At 43.9% G+C, this 6304-nt stretch overlaps 1 pseudogene; it reads right to left on the reverse strand.

Moving 5' to 3' along the window:
- Positions 1–1575: 1575 nt before the first annotated feature.
- LOC104661290 lies at positions 1576–1902 on the reverse strand (annotated as a pseudogene).
- Between the last annotated feature and the right edge of the window lie 4402 nt (positions 1903–6304).

Raw genomic sequence — 6304 nt, forward strand, 5'->3', positions numbered from 1 at the left:
TGTTACTGCTTGAGAGAGAAAAAAGAAAAGAAGGAAACAGGTTGGGCAGGGCCTGGTAGCTCATACCTGTAATCCCGCCACTTTGAGAGACTGAGGAGGGAGGGTTGCTAGAGTTCAGGAGTTCAAGACCAGACTAGACAATGTAGTGAGTCCCTGTCTTAAAAAAAAAAAAAAAAAAAAAGATGGAAAGAAAAGAAAAGGAGGAAACATAAATTTATATTATGTAATGTTATGCTAATTTATTGCTTCTGGAATTCTATGTTTTACATAAAAAAAAATAGGTCCCACTATATAGTTACTATTGTTTCTTTTTTGAGATGGAGTTTCACCCTTGTTGCCTGGGCTGGAGTGCAATGGCACAATCTCGGCTCACTGCAACCTCTGCCTCCCGGGTTCAAGCGATTCTGCTACCTCAGCCTCTGGAGTAGCTGGGATTACATGCGCCATCACACCTGGCCAAGTTTTTGTATTTTTAGTAGAGACGGGATTTCTCCGTGTTGGTCAAACTGGTCTTGAACTCCCGACCTCAGGTGATCCACCTGCCTCAGCCTCCCAGAGTGCTGGGATTATAGGCGTGAGCCACCGGCCCGGCTATTGTTTCTTTTTATTCAAACTTGATCTATGAGATTCTATCCAAGATGGGTGTTGTAAGGATATTTCTTGGGTATTCTCACTTCTGGATGCTTTTAGGATCTCCCTTCTAACTGGAGCTGGAGGCTGGTTCGCTGCTCAGCGATGGCACAGCCTGAGAGAAATGTGTAGGCCATGAAGCCTTGGCCAGGCCTGGTGGGACGTATGGCACAGCCATCTTTGTTTGAGGAAATGACTGTGTTAGGAGTCAGACTTGCTGCCGCCAGGCTTTTTCCTCATGCTCCTGCCCGCTTTTTCAGGGAAGGAAATGCCCTGTCTCCTGCCCAGCCTCTTCTGGGCGTTGCTGTTGCTGACTCAGGGCTGAGCCTTGCCGCACTGGGAAGATGTGCCTCCTGCTTCCACTGCTGCTGCTCTGGTTTGAAGCTTATGCCCTGAGCCCCCAGCCCTCCTACCTTCTTAGGCTCTTAGATCCACTGCTCTAAAGTTCCTCCAAGGGAGAGTGGATGTTAAGGGGATTCAGGTTCTCCTCTACATCCTTCCCACCAAACACACTAATTTTCTATGAGAAGCGAGTTGGACATTGGCTTTTGCCCCCTTTCTTCATTTTGGCTACCAATATCATTAGCTCTAGAATAATTTTTTGGCTCATGGATGATACCTTTCCTTAATTTCAAGCACCAGTGAGATTTGTCCCAGTTTTATATTTCCTTACTCATTTCAAACACCTATGCTCAGCTCTCCATCTGTTTTTTGAGTTGAACATCTTTTCCCACCACTCTCCTCCACCAGTTGTCTGTTGCCTTTAATTAACATCTAAATAGATAACACATTCTTCTTTAATTATAATATGGAAATGTCTACGAACAAAGCAGATACTTTTTTTTTTTTTTTTTTTTTTTTGCAAATGCGTAGGAAAGAGTGGTTCCAGTCAAGTTCATCTGAAGTTTTAGGCAGCTGCATCTACACAGCCCCAGGGCGTGGAGGTCAGTGTCTGGGGACAGAGGTAAATACTCTCAATCTGTGCATCCCTTTGATTTTCCTTTTTTAGTGCCTGATTAATCATCTGGTGCTGAGGGACAGTTCTCGTTTCTTTAAATTCTTCTGGTTTGATTTGGATTTTATACATCACCTACAGCCTCCTGAAATGCCAGTGACTTGGATGGCTGTAGCTCCAGAAAACTTTTCTTTGAGAATTTGGGTCCCTTTGAGCTCCCCCTCAGTCTGGGAGGCAAACATCCAATGAACACAGTGCAGAAGAGGAAGCCTGCAGATCCTGCGTGGCAGAGGAGCTACAAGGGCAGGGCTCCACATCTCTGTGCCTGACTGATGTAGCCCGCCGCCCTAGGTCACTGGGCCACCTGAAAGCTGAGCATCCTTTTTAAAAGAATTTTTGGAACTTTTATTTTGAAATAATTTTAGACTTAAAGAAAAGTTGCAAAAATTAAATAGAGTTCCTTTATACCCTTCACCCTGCTACCTCTATTAACATCTTACATAATCAGGAAATTAACATTGACAGGAAATAAACCAGGAAACGAAACCAGGAAATTAACATTCGAACAATGCTCGCAACTAAATTGCAGACCTTATTCAAATTTCCTCAACTTTCCCCTAATGTCCTATTCTTGAACATCCTTTTAAAAATGATTTTTAATGCATCACAAATATTCACAAATGATTTGCATCGGATCTGTAGTCATACCTGGAGGCCCAAATAGTGGGTTATATTAATTTTGAGTTATATGTTTGATAGTTTGTGTGTTAATTTTGAAATCACAGACTAGCTCAGTGCCAAGCTTGTAGTCTTGGCCAAATGAACATTGACTGTGGCCCTATGCTTCACACTGTGATTTCAAAGATGAGCTAGATGGAGTCTCTGGAGTCAGCATTAAAACCTCTAGGGAAAATCATGTTCTTATGTTGGTAATTCCAAAGATAAGCTGTAAGGAGCACAGTTGGAGCATTTGCTCTCTAGAGATCACATGTTGTAAGGAAATGTTGCTTTTCTGAAAATTAGAAATTAGAAAGATCCTGTCAGCCAGTAACCTTTTAACAAATGGTGGAAACTAGACCGGGACTGGGAGGAGAGGTATCGGGAATTAGGAAATGAAGCCGTGGCTGGCCTCCTCACCACACCCGGAAATATATCCCTTTGAGAGTAAATTAATGGTACCCCTACATTTATGGAATGAGAATAGTACTGGTATTTGGATAACACTCTATAACCAGTGGTTTTCCATACAGCATGTCATTAAAAATCCTCCTCTCAAAACCTGATCAGGGTGGTCTGGTGTGCAGAGTGAAATAAAGCATCTTCACTGGCTCTGTTTCTTTCCAGGCTTAGAGATGGCCTGGATCCAGAGACCCGTGTGAGTGCAGTCAGTGGGAGCCCTTCAACATGCCCTATATGGTGTCTGCTTCAGACAACTCTCATGCCTGTGCTGTCAGGACTGGAATCCTCTCCACCAGGTGTGGCCTTGCCCAGGGATTCTCTAAGTCCTATGTTTACCTGTGCTGTGCAGTTCAGACGTTCTGTTAGTGAAAGAATGATCCACTGATAGAAATGAAGTAGAGAAAGGTGAAAATTTAGGAATTTCACCACCACGCTGAACTACTTCCAAACATTCAGAGAACCTTGGATGAGCAGTCAAAGTCTAGGGCAAGCACAGAAAATGTTGTGAACTGGTTTCACTCTTTATTATCCTTTGTTATGAAGATGATGTATTAGTAACAGTGTTACAGGTAGTTAGGCATGAGTGGGGCAGGAGAGAGCTCTCCCTCCACCCACTAGAAATGTGGGGTGATGGTTTGGAGATTATTGCATTGCTTCTCTAAAACTGGCAGCACCAGGGAGAGGCCATTTCCTGATGGTTCACACCTGTTAACATCAAAATGCTGATTGAATGCAGGCCCCAGGAAGAAGCAACTTCCTGGGCATGCGTGTTAAGAGACGAAAATGGTGCAATATGATCCTCTGGGGGCACTCTCCACTGGAAAAGGAAGAAAGTCTCAGATGGGCATGTGTACAACTCCCTAAACTCACTGTGTGTGCTCAATTCCAAAGAGTGAGGAAAGCACGGGCATGCGGAAAGCCCACCCTAAGGGGAGAATCCTGGGAAAGAGGTGAGCTTATAAAGTCCCAGGATCAAGGTCAAAGGCCCCTTTTGCTGTCATTTCTCTCTTGTACCTTCAGTGCCTACTTGGGTCTCTTTCAAGCTGATTTTCCTCTCTTTTCTGTTCTAAAGCCTTTTAAATAAACTTCCACTCCTCTGAAACTTGCCTTGGTCTCTTTTCTGCTTTTTGTCCCTCGGTTGAATTTTGGACCCATACAGATATGCTGCCAGTAACTCGGGGTAACTTGGATCTCTTCCACTGGTAACAGTGGTAATTGTAATCAATGATAAGTGCTTCCTCTGCGGTTTACTTGAATTATTTCCTTTAATTCTGACTGATTTAATTTTAATTATGATTTAATCTATAAATCTATAAAATTTAATTCTGATTTAATCTATAAATAGGCAATAATACAGATGAAGCCTAAAAAGTTAGGCAACTAGATTGAGGTCAAGTAGCCAGTAAGTGCACAGCAGAGCCTTGATTCACATCCAGGCATCTTGGCTAAGAGCTGCCATCTTAACCATAGACCATACTGGTACACAAGTCATCCTAAGATCATTCTGTTTGATTTGACCTTCAGCATTCTCTCTTCTGATTTGTTTAACACTCAAGGCTTGGTTTTCTTATTACCTAGAAACATATGCTGTTTGAGCTTTTGTTTCGTATTTCTTTGTAAAATGAGGTAATTCTGTTGGTCAGTCTGTAAGCTCCTTTCTAGGGCTAAAATTCTACAGTCCTGCAATTCTTTTTTCTGTTGCCCAGGCTGGAGTGCAGTGGTGCCATCTTTGTTCACTGCAACCTCTGCCTCCTGGGTTCAAGTGATTCTCCCACCTCAGCCTCCTGAGTAGCTGGGATTACAGGTGCCCACCACAATGCCCAGCTAATTTTGTATTTTTAGTAGAGATAGGGTTTCACCATGTTGGCCAGGCTGGTCTCGAACTCCTGAGCTCAAGTGATCTGCCTGCCTTGGCCTCCCAAAGTGCTGGCATTACAGGCATGAGCCACCGCACCCAGCCAGTCCTGCAGTTCTTGATATCACTCTTTAAGTGTTGGATATCTTTAACATTGCTACTGAAAACATGCAACAGGCCGAGACGGGTGGATCACGAGGTCGGGAGATCGAGACCATCCTGGCTAACACGGTGAAACCCCATCTCTACTGGAAAATACAAAAAACTAGCTGGGCGAGGTGGTGGGCGCCTGTAGTCCCAGCTACTCGGGAGGCTGAGGCAGGAGAATGGCATGAACCTGGGAGGCGGAGCTTGCAGTGAGCTGAGATCCAGCCACTGCACTCCAGCCTGGGTGACAGAGCGAGACTCGGTCTCAAAAAAAAAAAAAAAAAAAAAAAAAAAAATGCAACAAACAAATTTTAGGCTTGCAAAAATAAATAAATCTGGATGGACCCAATAGAATGTTACCCAGGGTTATTTCTGGGTGAAAGGATGATGGTTGTTTTAAAAATGATTATATTTCTTTTTTCTTTTTTCTTTTTTTGAGACAGAGTCTTGCTCTGTTGCCCAGGCTGGAATGCAATGGGGTTATCTCGGCTTACTACAACCTCCGCCTGCCAGGTTCAAGCGATTCTCCTGCCTCAGCCTCTCAAGTAGCTGAGACTACAGGCACCTGCCACCACACCTGGCTAATTTTTGTATTTTTAGTAGAGACGGGGTTTCACCATGTTGGCCATGCTGGTCTCGAACTCCTGATCTCAGGCAATCTGCCCACCTCGGCTTCCTAAAGTGCTGGGATTACAGGCATGAGCCACTGTGCCCGGCCTATATTTATTTTTGGCTTGTCTTTGTTTTCCAGTTTTTCTCCAACATAAGTATTTGTATAATAAAGAAATATTAAAGTTTAAGAAGTTGTGATCCTTTATTGTGGGCTGGTAGCCTACATCCAGTCCTTGACTTTGTTAAGTGACAAAAGAATGAAATAGTCCCCTATAAATAAGATAAAAATATTAAAAATTTTCATTGTGGTAAACAAAACCAAACCTAGCATCTTAACCATTTTTAAGTGTACAGTACAGTACTGTTAAGTATATTCATATTGTTGTGCAGCTAATACCCAGAACTCTTTTCTTCTTGGAAAACCGAATCTCTGCATCCATTGAACAACTCCCCATTTCCTCCTCCCCTTCAGCCCCTGGGGATATGAACAGGACACAGGGAAATACTAAGGAGAAGAGGGCGGTTCCTTGGCAAAGGCCCCACCCTCAAGCCTGGAAACCTGTGACCCTAAGTGGGAACAGGCATTTCTGTTTTTGCACCCCAAAAGTTGTCTTTTGGCCTGCCATGCCCCCCATCCTATGTCCATATAAACCCAGAACCCCAGGCTTCAGAAGCAGACGAGCAGGTGAGGAGACAAGGAAATAAGGAGACAAGCAGATGAATGGCGGAACAACGCAGCAGAGAAAGAGAGAAGAGGAGGAACATATGAACACCGAGAGGAGTTTGGCTGAGGGTGGTCAGAGGGGAGTGCAGCTGCTGGATGGCCAAACTCAGGGAAAGATCATCTTCCAACTTCATCCCCTTTGTAGCTCCCCATCCATCCCTCTCAGAGCACCTCCATGGCTCAATGAAACCCCGTATTCATC

This window comes from Rhinopithecus roxellana, chromosome 16 (genome assembly GCF_007565055.1).
Source record: "Rhinopithecus roxellana isolate Shanxi Qingling chromosome 16, ASM756505v1, whole genome shotgun sequence".
NCBI lineage: Eukaryota > Metazoa > Chordata > Mammalia > Primates > Cercopithecidae > Rhinopithecus > Rhinopithecus roxellana.